Genomic DNA, 15091 nt, shown 5'->3' with positions numbered 1-15091 from the left:
TAAGGTAATGAATCAAATTAGTTTTAATTTGCATTTCCCCAATGAATAGGAATGGGGAACACTTTTAAAAATAGTTATTGGCCATCTGTAGTCTTTATTTTAAAAACTGTTAGTTCTATTAACCAGGTGTTACTAGTTTTGTTTCATTTTATTTTAATATTTGAGGTTTTCTGTAAATTCTTTTTATTAGTCTGTATTTGAAGGCTGTGTTGATTGGAATGTGAATACCCCGCATAGGCATATATATTTGAATACTTAATTCCCTGTTAGTGGATTATATATTGAGAAGGAATAGAAGGTGTGACCTTGGAGTAACTGTGTCAATAGAGGCAAGCTTTCAAGTTTCAAAAGTCTTGTATGATTCCTAGTTAGCCGTTTCTGCCTGGTTCTTCTGTATCAAGATGTAAGCTTTCAGTTACTGCTTGAGAAGCCTGCCTCTTTGCTTGCTAACGTGCTCATTGGCCTGGTGAGTGCGCATTCTAACCCTATATAACTATGAGCCATAAATCAACTTTTATAATAAGCTTCCTTGGTCATGGTATATCATGACCATGACTTATCATGGTAATACAAAAGAGACCAAGACAAAAAGTATCTGAAAAGTTTTCTCTCACTCTGTAGGCTCTGTTCATGTTTTCTTTTATCAGAAGGTTTGAAGTTTTGAAGTTTCATGTACTTGAGCCTGTTCATTCTTTTGGCTAGTTTCTGTGATGCTGTATTTCTGTACAGAAAGTTCTTGCATATGACTCTATAAATATAAATGTAGGCATGTAAATGATATCTTTGATATTCATTTAGAAGAAAAGATGAGGCTTTTTTCATTTCTCAGTATATGTCACCTTATTATACATTTCTTGTTATAACTGGAAGAACATTCTCTATGTTTTCTGGCTAGCCAAGAAATTGGGTACAGTGACTGGAACTGGTTTGATTGACATATGCAGGTCTTTATTAATAATTCCATTTACCATTACTTAAATAGGAAGTTGACCTGAGTAGATTAACTATAATCATTTACTTAGAAAATGTTATATAAAAGTAATTCTGTACACATGGAGTTCTACAATCTGAAATTTTTCCACATTCTTTTAAAAAATGTATAAAGATATGCTTTTAATAGTTTTATTTAATGTGAAAATTACATCACCATATGTAAAATTTGACTTTAAATTTTAAAAAAAGGAAGAAAGAAGGAAGAGAAGTTTGTTCTTAAATGATCCAAGGAGAAGCCCTTTTTGGGAAATGAGTAAGTTTTACCAAGAGGTTTCAATGACTTATTCAAGACCTCACAGCTGTATGAATACTTAAAATACATAAAAGTGCTAGTAAGTTTTCAATGATTTGCTGGATAAATAAAACATACAATTAACAAAAATGTGTTAATAAATTACCAGAAATATATAAATAGTTCTTCAGAAAGTGGAGAAGAATGCCTCTTGTGAGAGAAAAAAATGGAATCCTGAGATAGAAATAAAGAAAAGAAAAAGACAGTCTTACAATTTCTGTGTTTGCTGCAACAGGATAAGAATTGTCATCTGCAGGTGCCAGAGCACAGGGAACACTAAAAAGGAGACTTAGCTTATGGAAAGAGAATGACCTATTCATTAGAAATCATGGAATTTTAATTCATAAATTAATTATTATTTGTTTTGTTTTCTTTCAGGATATTATGTATTAATTTATTTATAACATTAAAACCCATGCATTTGATGATAAGATAATAAAATTGAACCATAATCAGTCTCAATATCAACATCTTCACCTTATACTGATTGGCTTTCCTCTCTTGGATTCATATTGGGCTTTGATAGGAACATTAAGCTAGAAACAAAACAAGCTATTTCTCTGCTTCAGCTGAATCCAGAATACAACTTGGAGCAGATTTAAAGTCTTGTGTTATTTAAGAGTAGAGATGAAAGTTTGATGTAGCAGTTAATAAGGTAATATCAAGAATATCTAAACTGATTTTCATTTTACAAGATAAGGTGAAATATACAGAACTTCTTAATGAGAAGAAGTATCCTTCAGAAATGCCTTCATGGCTGACTGCTATTTTGATAAAATGTTAAGAGAAAGGTAAGAAAAAAGGATTTAGAAAGATGATTTCTTAAAGCCTTAACCACAATCACATTAACATATTAGAAACAAAAGTAAAAGTGCTTATAAAATGGGATCATCGTCTAAGTATAAAAGTGGAGAGAGCTAATGATGGTTGCTGCAATGTAGAGCTAAAGCTTAGATCCTGCACAGCAGAAGTTTTGACAGTGTCATCTAGTCAAACCCAGGCACTCTAAAGGCAGATTCTCTTGGTCTCAGAGAGTGCTTGCCAACAAATTATTATACCCAAAAAATAAAATACTGCATGATTACATATCTGAATTACTTATGTAAACTTCTAGCACTTGGCCAGTATTCTTACCTGATTGCATTCATTTTATGTATAACTAATAAAATTAAGAGTGTGTACCCCCAAACCTTATTTAGTAAGCTATTTTGTTCTTTATTTAGAAGAGGGAAGCAGTGAGCAAAGAAAATGTATTTATTAATGTCTACTATCATTAACCAAATCCTGTACCATATGACTTTCCCTAGAGTTTGAAGCTAAACCGTGTCTTTCATGGCTTTGCCTTATGCTCCTTTAGGACACTCTCATCTGTTTTTCACAGCAGCAGTTTTTCTGTTTGCTTGCTTGTTTTGTTTTGTTGTATGTTTTGTTTGTGTAATATAGACAAGCCATTATTTGTCACCTTGCACTTGGAAGCTGGATTATGAGGACCTTGCCTACCATCTTTACCTGGGTACCGAAAGGGCCTTCCTCCTGATATATGGAGATCAAGATGTGATTCATACAAACACATATTCTTTCTCCCTTTCAGAACAATTATAAAGAGGAACCAATGACTGCTGGGCAGTGGGAAATTTTTGACCATCCCACCATTCACTAGGCTTAGATCTCAATTCCTTAGACTTCTAATGCACACATTTTGACACCCAGAGCAAGCTGCAAGGAATAAATTAAACCCTTCATCCATCACATTATAGCATCTTGGCATGGTTTGATTACAAAGGGGAAGTACACTGCACCATCTCTCCATAGAGAAGAACTGGAAGAAGATTAAGTAGCTATCACATTTTACCTCAAAACCAGTCCTGTAATTCACACAAACTCTGAATATCAAACTACAATGCTGTGTTAAGTAATGTTAAAAAGTTTGATAGTATGTCAATCCAAATAAAAACTTTACAGCATACACATTAAAATAGTCAGAAGGAAATAAAATCAATGGAAATTTTCACTAATTGCCAATTCCATCCTACACATAGTATAATGTAGTACGTTATACATTTTTCAAATAATACTTTTATGGATTCTATGAGAATATTGTAGAGTGTTGTCTTGATCATATCACCCCTTCCCTCAACTCTTCCTAGATCTGTCCCGACCTACCTAACCAACAAAATTCCCATGTTCCACCTCCCCAACATACTCTTAAAGATGATCAAGTCTAGTAAGCTGTCTAGCTACTTTTAGGTATATGACTGCCCTCCAGTGTGATCCATCTGTCAAACCACTGAAGGAAATTGATTTGGTTTCTCCCAACATCTATCAAATATTCTTCAGATAGAAGTGGAACTTTGTGCCTACTTCTTTGTATTCTTTATGCATCTAAAGAAAAGCATCCTCAGCTTGTGGAAAGAATTGCCATATGTATTCCTGGGGTTTATTTGTCTATAGGATGCTAACAATGATAATAATTTGAGGACATACTTGAAAATGTTTGTTCTTTACACTTATATCAAAATTTTCAAAACTGTTCTTGCTTTGCTGAACAGTGTACACGGTGATGTACAATAAAATTAAAACTTGACGGTTTACTTTTTATGAACTAGGACACACTCTGATGTTTAAAACTTAGATAAATGCATCCCAACACTATTGTTAATCTGTGATTTAGTATCTGTAATTTTCTTTTCTTTCATGGATTCTTTTCAGATTGTTTTGGTCTGGATAGCTGTGCTTAGTTTCTTTTGATATTGCCACACTCTTTGCCTTAATTTTTGTTCCCTGCTATGTAGTCCACCCAGCATGTAAATTTTAACTTTCAGATATGAGAATTTCCTGTTCTAAAAATACTGTTGGATTCTTTCTAACACTAGTGTCCTAAGGGTCACATTCTTTGTATTCATTATTCTTACATTCCTTTCACATTTAAATGCATATATAAAATCTATTTTATTTCCATGGCCACCCAGCCATCTCTCCTGTACTTTCCCATACCAGATCCTGCATCTCCCATTTCTCTTCCCACCGTCCCTCCTTTTCAATTCCATCCCTCCATCTGCCTTTTATGAGTATTTTATTCCCCCTTCTATGTGAGATTCAAGCTTCCTTCCTTCAAGAAAATCTGCAATTGATGGGGCTGAAGAGGTTGGGGAGTCATATCCAGGATGAGACAGAGATCTTGGATAAAGAAGGTGTCTGAGAATCAATGGGGTGAACTTAACTGTGATTCACTACATTGGGGATATGAAACCTGAAGAGGACACCTCCTGTAGCCAGACAGAAATCTCAGTGGAGTGATAGAGACACCAACCTACCCACAAAACTTTCAACACAAAATTTATCCTGTCTACAAGTAACACATCCACAGGAAAGGGAACAGAGACTGAGAGAATGGCCAACTAGTAACAAGTCTAATTTGAGATAGTTCTCATGGGCAAGCACCAATCCCTAACACTACTAATAATACAGTTATGTTTGCAAACAGGAGCATGTTGTTCTCTGAGAGGCTCCAGACAGAGACAGACACCCACAGCTAAATAGTAGATGGAGCTTAGAGACTCTTATGGAAGAATAGAAGGAAGGACTGTGGCCCCTGAAAGGGATAAGAACTCCACAAGAAGATCAACAAAGTGGACTACTTTGGTTCCTTGGGGATCTTGGAGTCTGAGCCCAACCAAAGAATATACATGAGCTGGTCCTAGGCCTCCTCGCTCATATGCAGCAAATGGGCAGCTTGACCTTCTTGTGGGTTCCGAACAACTGGAACAGGGGCTACCCCAAAAGCTGTTGCCTGTCTGTAGGATATGTTCTACTAGCTAGGCTGCCTTCTCTGGCCTTGGTCAGGGAGTCTCTTCACAGCAGTAAAACCCTAACAAAGTCAGTCACTTAACATTGCATGACTTGCTCTCACTTGACCACTCATGGGTTGAGTTTTTAAAGGGAAATTAGAGATCTCCCTTTTAAGCATTTTCTCTTTGTGGATTCCTCTCTCATTTTCTGTGGCCAATGAAAATGGTTGCTTTCTCTAAGATAAAAGTTGTAAAGTCAGACAAATACTACATAATTTCATTTTTTGTTACAAACTCTATGTTCCTCTTTGTGTATTCTTGTTTCCATTTACCCTGTCACACCTTCAAGTAATAACTTTAAAATTATTATCAGAGTTTGTGATTATTGTCTGAAGTCTAATACCATAAAAGCTAATTTAGTCATCTAAGAAGCTGAGTTCACAGTTCCTTTTTATAAACTTAATTACTGTTGTTGGAGCCCTTAATATACTTATAGAACATAATAATTATAAAGGTGATATTCTGATAATGAAAAGAAGTACCACATACTGAGCTCAGGAAATGGTCTTTTGTTTTTACATTAAAGATATATCTGAGATGATTTCTATATTTCTGGAGGGAAAAGTACTATTTACCACACATAGATTTCATCCACATTTTAATATTGTCAAAATAGATTTTATATGATGTAAAATATTTAATTAATAAGATGATCTCAAAAGAAAACTCTACATATCTAGGTGTTACCTTTATATGTCAGTAATTTCCTCTTTTATAACTAATAGTCTGTGATGGGAGGCTCTATCCCATGAATATAAAATCTAGAATAATAACTAGCAGTGTATTGAGTACTTTGGAAGACGTGAATCAAAGCAGAATGTCATAGATGGTCATGAATGTTCAGCAAATTTAACAACAGGAATATGCTAATGGCAGTCACAAATCCTTCAAATATTTATGACATCTCCTAGGTATTACACTGTTAATACAGTGTTTATGGAAGGAAATTAAGATTGTCAAATCTAAAATATCATATACCTAACAGAAAATCCATCTTCAAAAATAATGTAAAGGATAAAAACAGAGATCCTAATATAAAACTAAATTTATATGTAAATTTCAACTTCTTTGATGGGGACTTCTGAAAAACCCATAGAACTCTTTTAAAATAATTACTGGATTTTCTACACAAAAAATGATAGTATAACAGAGTCAGTTAAAACTCTTCTCAGCATGATGCTAGTGAAATAATAAGGCCATCACACAGGAGTAGTAAAATACATGAAATACATGAAATGAGTCAAATGTTTAACAGTACAATCTTAATAAGTATTCCACCGTAATGCATAATTTAGCAAACTTTAGTTTACTTTATTCATCTTCTCATATGCATCTTAAATAATGATTTAAATCTAAGAATGTAATTCTAAAAAGTCCTATTTCTGAATGTTACAGCAAATCTTTAAGCTGCACAACAGAATTTGGAAAATAATAGAAAGTATTAGAAATAATTTATACAATAATATAATTAATTACTTTATTATGACTCAACTCACAGAAGTAAAAAATGTAATTCTAAAATCTGAGTTTAAAATCTGCCTCATAAAAATTGATTTTCTATTTTGATTTACACTTTAATGAGTAATTTAAATTATGAGACTTTGATATTTTGAAACATACTCCAGAAGTTTCAACAATAATATTAAATAATAAGCAACAGAGAAAAAGATTTATTTTTACTTGATAAAATTTACAGCCAATAGCGGGCATTTATTGATTTTTGACATCTGCATTAGTCTATCTTATTTTCTCATTAAAAATTTTACTAATTACATAACAATTAACCTACAAATATTGACACTGCTTGAATATGAGTTCTGATCTGTTTATAACCTTCATTTTTATTTTTTCTAAAGAAACTATATTGTGAAGATATAGGCATTTCTGTATAATTTACTGCAAATTCTTCAAAACATATCAGTTATTTAACAGTATTGTGAAAAAAATTAAACAACATTGAGACCAGTGATGGCTTTCATTCTATCGTTGGGCCTAACAGGTTTTTAATTTGTACTTTGTATTTCCAAGTTGCAACACTTATTTTCAAATAAATTTCTGTACTATGATGGTGATGATGATGATGATGATCGTGACATGATGATGAAGATGATGAAAAGAAGAAGATAATGATGATGATGATGATGGTGGTGATGGTGATGATGGTGATACCCTGAAAACAATAAAGCTTGTTTCTGGAGTCTTAGCATTTGTATATTTCAAAGAAATGAATTTCCCACTATAAGAAAATGAATATTGTATCATTTACATAAACAAAATATTAGAAGACAAAAAGATCATTGCACAATCGTGAAAGTTTACTAAAGTTCCCAATATAAGATTTGGTTTGTACTTCTGTCTACCCATTTTTGTTATTTTAAATTATAGAACCGTTTAAAGAATAAAGGAAAGAAAGAATATTGGGCTGAAAACTATGAAGCATTGTATTAGGTATTTTAACACTTATGAGAAAATTTCTGGAGGACATATTCATAGTGGCTCTTCTGTTTAGATGCTTCATCCCATCATGGTTGGGAAATATTTGATGGAAAAAAAAAGCTGCTCACACTTGCAATCAAGAAGTACAAAGATATATCTCTCCTTCCCCCCTGTCATTTTTTTCACAAATTTACAGGATGATCTATTCAAATTCAGCAGTTTTCCTCACTTATTAGCCCCTTTTTAAAAATGCCCTTAAGTAGTTTTACTAATTGCTTAGGTACTCACAATGTAATTAAGTTCACAATCAAATTTAACTGTTCCAAGTTTAACTAGTTAATTTTACATTAAAACACATCTTCTGGAATTACAGTATTTTATCTTGCGCCTTCAATGATTCATATACATGTTTACCAAAAAAATACTTTCAGTTTGTATTCATGATTTTTTTTATAGATTTAATAACTGCAGCATACAAGACCATATCCTATGTCTCCTTTGCTACTTAAGCTCATAGGTGTAAGGCCTTGTAAAACCCAAAAGAAGATTCTTTGCCTCTGACATAAATGCTGCCGTGTCAGTGTTCTCATTTACAAAGAGGAATGGAGTGTAACAAGTAGAGAATGTGAACAAATGAAGATCAAGACTGAGCTGAACAAAAGCAAATCCTGTTGCTATATGCCTGGCATCTGGGGCACATTTTAGTAGCAGCATCTGTGCCAAAGCTTTTGGGCTTCCCTATCTGTGGTCTTGCTGGCTGCACACCACATGGCCTCATTCCTTGGTTGCCTCTGTTTGTTCTCTATTACTTTCCCATTGTCATAGCTTCACAAATCACGTACTTAGTGAAGTCACATCGGAATTCCAAGAGTGCCTATATGGCTTAGTGCCTTTCCACATAAAATTTAAAATCTTTGAACCTTTGATGAAGGAGGTCTAACCAACTTGCCATCAAATGCACCTTTCTATTGTCCTTGTCCGAGGTATTTGGGTTCTTGTAATTGTCCTAAGCTCTTGTGCAATTGCTCTTCCTTGATGCTAGCATTAAACCTGCTTCTTGTCCGAGAATTATGGTTTTTCTTTGTTTGGTTGTTTTGTTTTGTTTTGTTTTTCTGTTTTCCAAAGATTCTGGCTTGTCCTTTGTACCAACATCGCACTATAATCCTCATTAAATACAGAGAGTGACAGCCATGCAGAGCATGAAAGCAAGGCTTTTTTTGAAATCTCTCATCTGAATTTATTAGTACTATTTATTAGTACTTCACTTTAAATTTCAGGCCCCTTAAAATCTTAGGATATGGCTAAAACTGAGAGATATACTTTGATAAAGAATATACAAATGTCCTTCAGAACACATTCCACCTGAATATCATGTCTACTTTTTTAGATCGGAAACAATATCAGATCCCCAGCTTCTTTCTCCACCATCACTAAAATGTCTGAATTCACCACACATCATTCTAAAAAGGTTTTGGAACCATGTGAACAAGTGAACATGCTTGCTTACACAAATGTCTTCACTTAATGCACGAGTTTCCTCATTTTATTTTGCTGTCATGGACTGACTAATACTAGTAACCTAGAGGAGAAAAACATTATTTTGATTCCTGCTCTCAGATGTTTCAGTCTGTTGTGATAAAGATGGAAGCAAGGTGGAAGAATAACATATGCTATAATGGTCAAAAGCATAGGGAAAGAAAGCCTTTAGATATCAGAGTCCATATAAGCTCTTAGCCTAGGCTATGATGCTCTACATATTCAGAGTCAGCTATCTAGCCACAGTGTATCTCCTTGGAAATATCTTTACATGTATACATGAAGATATAATTTATAAGTTTAGGGCTTCTCAACCTGACCAAGATGACATTAACATTTATCAACACACACTTGAATTTCATTTCTACTATGAAGCACTTTAAATTAGATCTCATTATAAAATAAAAGTATTTTTATTGACTTAATCGGAAAAGACATCTATAAAGTTGTACTCCTGAGGAAAATATATAATGTAGATTTATGATTTTACATAAAATACTAAATCAATAAAAATGGAAATACATGAAGGAGAAAGCCACACATTACCCAAATAAGCAAAAATTCTAAAATTGATAGGATGCAGAATTTATAATACTCATTCAACAACAACAACACAACAGTAACTTTATTTCAAAAAGACATTAAGCCTACTATAACTTTGTGATTTAAATGAAAATATAATGTACTCAAATTGGAAATTATATAATCAATCATTGAACTGTATGTCCCTGAATATTCTATTATTTTTGAATTGTGTGTCAAGGATATCTGTGTAATAAAAAAGTAAAATTGGAAGTATAAAGTTCCATCCTTGGCTTTAACTCTTGAGAGTGACTTTCAAAAGCCTTGGAATATATCACCTGCTTCATTTATATGACTTTTGATCATTTCCAATAATCTAAATTAACAAACTAGTTATACTTATGGCACCATTTCTGAATATATTAAGCGACAAAATGGAGGATATATTAGTTTTGGCTTATTGTAGCAAAGGATATGGTTCATCATGGCAGAGAAAATATACAATTGGATGGGGTACGAGCAACTTGTGAAAATGTCATTACAGATCATGCCATACAGACGTTAGGGTAGAGAATGGGAGATATTTATTCATCTCTTATGACCTTCTCCTGCCATGGTATACAGCCTTTAGAATAAATGTGCAGCCACATGCTGGAGACTGAACATTTACAACATAAGTCCATGAGGTCATTCCACATTCAAACCATCACAAGTTACAGTGAAAGAAGCACAGACCACTCATATCTACATAAATTCTATAGATTTTGAAGTCTAAAATTCATCACACGGTGATCAACCATGCTTACATCCCAAGCTCCATTGCAAGTTCTAGATGTCAAACCTCAGAATCTCTGCCCTGCTTGGCAACACTCTATGAACTTTTCCACATCCTACTGCTGGAAGATGAGTGTTATTAGACTTTCTCTATTGGCAAAGGACAAGCAGAAGCTTTGATCTCTGACTTATGTTCCTCTTCCCTTGGAATTTTTAGAAATTTGTCCTTGCAGTATATTCTGAGTTCTTTGAATTATTAATTCTGAAGGATGCTTTTAGGACCCCACAATTTGCATTTCATATATGACATGTGATAGAGGTCTAGAAAGTCTCAAACTGGCCAATATCAAATATCAGTTCATCTCTTAAAAGTTACAAATCTGTAACTGCATGTATCATTTTAGGATTGCTTCATTTCTCTTTTGAAAACTTGGGGAAAATTTAAGAGAGGTTTTTAACCTGTATTGATCTTTTGTTTCTTGTCTGTATAGCAGGAATAAAAATGCCTGTTACCTGAATATTGTGGCTAGAAAGTTTTTAAAATGAAAGTTCCTATAAAACAAGGCTAACAATACTGTGAGTCAGTAACAGAATTTCCTTTTCTTTGCAATATTTTGAAGTTCACAATTAAAATCTGCTTCAAAGTATTTAAAATTTCAAAATTAATCAACAATAACCATTATTTAATGGAAAATAAGATTTATATGGAAATATGTATTTTATCTGATTAAGTCTCTGTTATACCATATGAACATAGAAGTGCACATAAAAATTTTATAAATATTATAAATATTTTTCTCATTAGTTTATTATGATGTTGTAACACAAGAAATTGAACAGATACCTATGTGAAAGCTGGACAGCAATCACTGAGTTACCCCTTCAGGTAAAAATTATATTTCCCTTTTATTTATTTGCTATGTAATTATTCTGTATTAAACTTGAGTAGTAAATAAATGAATATGTATATACGTACTTCTGTCTGCTGAAATTTAATTTTTACTAACATGTCTATGAACAGTGGATTTTATAGAAATAATACTAAAACTATGGATGATATAAAGATTTGGTTTCCATGAGTTTGTGGTGAGTTTATACATCATCCTAACAATATTCTGTTGATTTTCTTTTGAAGTACTTAAAAGTTATGTAAAGAAAAAAAAAAGTATCTAACTGTGCGGTTCTGAGACCTGCCCCAGTTGTGCAGGGAGTTATTTACAAAGATCTATTTGTTCTGTGGCAGTGCACAGCTCCAGCTTCTCCTATTGTTCTGGACATCTCAGGCACTATACCATTTGTTTTCTCTGAGGACAGAAGTAAATAGCACAATTTGTTTCTCGAAGACGACTAGCTGATTTTGAAATGTGAGGAAGCTCATGGCAAATGGGCAGACTGTTAGGAATAAATAAGAAAAATGATGCAGCAGAAATAAATCTTTCATGAAGCCCTCTCTCACTCATTTATATGGACACAGGCTTTGCCCCCACTATAGGCGACAAGGAGCAACAGAGATTACCAGCATGAAATATTACTGAGAAAATTACTTTAGTATCAAATAAGTTTTATCATCAATCTCAAAAGACACTCATGTGAACCCTTTTAAAAAATGTGTGCTGAAATTGATTTACAGAGAACAGTCAATCATTATTTTTCAGACATGAAACTGTTACTTTTATATTGCATTAAATTATTACAATTCGTCTCTTCACAATAAACACACATATAAAAATATTTTTGAAACAAATATACACATATATGTACACACACACACATACACACATACACACACACACATACACACACACACACACACATTTGGCATCAGAGTCTATGTTGGAAATAAATATGATCACCCAAATATTTAATGAGTTTCTGGATATAGATGGTTATAATATACACTTTTATCACTTTATACACATAAAAATGCATTGGACTTTTTCCGAGTTTTATATATATATATATTTTTTTTTCCAAAAGAACTGAAGTAGGCTGGAAATATGGTTCAGTGGTTAAGAGCACTGACTGTTCTTCTAGAGGTCCTGAGTTCAATTCTCAGCAACCACATGGTTGCTCACAGTCATCTGAAATGGGATTCAAGCCCTCTTCTGGTGTGCCTGAAGAAAGTGACAGTATACTCACACACATAAAATGAATAAATAAATCCTTTTTTATTAGATATTTTCTTTATATACATTTCAAATGCTATCCTGAAAGTTCCCTATACCCTCCCTCCACCCTGCTCCCCTACCCACCCACTCCCACTTCTTGGCCCTGGCATTCCCCTGCATTGGGGCATATAAAGTTTGCAATACCAAGGGGCCTCTCTTCCCAGTGATAAAAAAACAAAACAAAACAAAAAACCCAAATGAATAAACAAACAAAAAAACCAAACCAGAAGAATTGAAGCAAGATGCACTTTCTTCATATTTACTGAGTGCTCAAATAAGATGAAGGAAAGGTGTCTGCGCTGTAGGATAAATTAGTAGAATAAAGGCAGCTAAACAGGCCATGTTTTCCAAAGATGGACACACTCAGATATAACCTGTAGTGTATCTCTATGTATCCATACACGCTCTCACACTGTGAAGTGCAAGGACTCTCATGTTGAAAATTGGCTGGATTCATTCATTTCAAATAAGTGTTACTACCACAAAAGCCATACGCCAAGACTTTGGTCTAGGTGATGAGACACACCATGCCTTAGACATGATCATTTTGCTGAACTTGGCTCACCTGGTGCTCAAAGAGAGCACTATTCTTTGAAGAAGTCACTCTTCTTCAAAGTGGCAATGACAACTAAGCCTTCCTGAAGCAATTCCCACTGAAATATAAGCAGTTTCAAGTACCAAATGACTGAGTGAGTCCTGGGGACCTCCTCTCCTAGTTTACAAGTAACCAAAATCATATACAAGTATGAGCTATCACCAGGCAAGCATGCCAAAATGCTTGAGTAAATTCCATCACTGCTTTCAGTAATTTTATTGTGAAATAAGGCTTTTTCTATTTTATGCAGTAAGACACAATGGGAATTTATTAAACTTGAATAAAATTTAAGAAGAGAGAGCTAATATTATTTATTCTTCAACATACCAAAGATGGTATAGCAAAAATGGAAATATTTTGAAATATGATGCAAGAGTAATAAGTGTTTAAAGCTACAGTTAAGTACAGTATGTCTACAAAAATGACTACAGTCAAATTTGTTTCCTACTTGCTAATGATTAGGTAATGAGAATCAAATCACATTGAGCAAGCACAGCATAGTATCAATATGATGATGATACAATTAGTACCCTTTCTTGGTTCTATCTCAACTTTATTTTAATAAATTCTTTTGAACTAAGTATATGTTTAATTTATTTCTTTTTGAAAACATAAAACTATAAGTCTTTAATTTTTTATGATCATAGTATTTCTTGTGGTGTGCAGATTGACCCCATTTGAAATATGATTGGGAACATTTAAATTTTTAATCATTTTATTAGACCCCCCCTCCTTTGAATGTGTAATATATAGAGAAGGTACAAAGTATTTATGCCAGGTTTAAAACAAAACAAAACAAAACAAAGAGATAAAAAAAATCCTAACTGTCTTAGTTATGGGATACTACGTCCAAAGCAAATGGAGGAGGGAAGTGGTTATTTCGCTTACACTTCTATATTGCTGCTCACTGTAAAAGGAAGTCAGTATAAAAAAGTCAAAAAGGGCAGGAACCTGGAGGCAGAAGCTGATGCAGAGACTACGTAAAGGTGCTACTTACTGGCTTGCTTCCTTTAGCTTGCTCAGGCTGTTTTCTTATAGAACCCAGGACAACCCTCCCAGAAATGGCTCCACTTATCATGATTTTGGTCTTTCTCCATCAATCTCGATTTAAGAAAAAACCCTAATACCTGCAACCTGATCTTATGAAGACATTTTCCCGATCGAGGTTCCTTTCTTTCTGGTGAGTCTAGTTGACATAAAAATAGTCAGCATACTGAGTTTTCAATTAAATGAAAATATTCACTAATTTTATGAAAGATAATTTCGAATGCGTCTTAAAAAATCTTGGCATGAATATCTTACATAAAATTTAAGGAAATACTGGGGATAATGTAATAAGTCTGCTTTAAATGGATACGTCTTTTCCCCTTCCCCACTGTACATAGAACATTACTACTTTTGATTAATTAATTTTATATCTTAGCATATATTAGACTATAGATTAGCAGAATTTTTCAATAATTTATTTTAAAAAATAAAGATAAAAAACCATGATAATATACACATATATGTTAAATTTGATCCGATATCACATCTCTCAGGCAGAGAGATTCAAAGTAGCAAAAATTAAGAGATATCTTGCCTTGCATCTTCCAATGATACTCTTTCAGTGATGAGAGGTAATTGGGAATTTGTGAAGTATATTCTAAAGGGAGAATGTTTCGTTCATACTATTCTCTAAATAACAAAGTTCATTTATAAAGCAACCATAATTATAAGATAAAATATTTATTATTTATGTTCAAGGTATACTGACAAATTTGTAATTAGTGAATAATTATATTTCTTCTTTTGCTCACTACTTCTTTCCCATTTTTTCCTTTTTGGTAATATAAACATACATAGTAAAATTATGAAAGTACTGATGCTGGAGAGATGGCTCCACGGTTAAGATCACTGACTGCTCTTCCAGAGGTCCTGAGTTCAA

This window comes from Mus caroli, chromosome 3 (genome assembly GCF_900094665.2).
Source record: "Mus caroli chromosome 3, CAROLI_EIJ_v1.1, whole genome shotgun sequence".
Classification (NCBI taxonomy): Eukaryota; Metazoa; Chordata; class Mammalia; order Rodentia; family Muridae; genus Mus; species Mus caroli.
The sequence above is the reverse complement of the archived record's forward strand: the minus strand, read 5'-3'. Positions refer to the sequence as shown.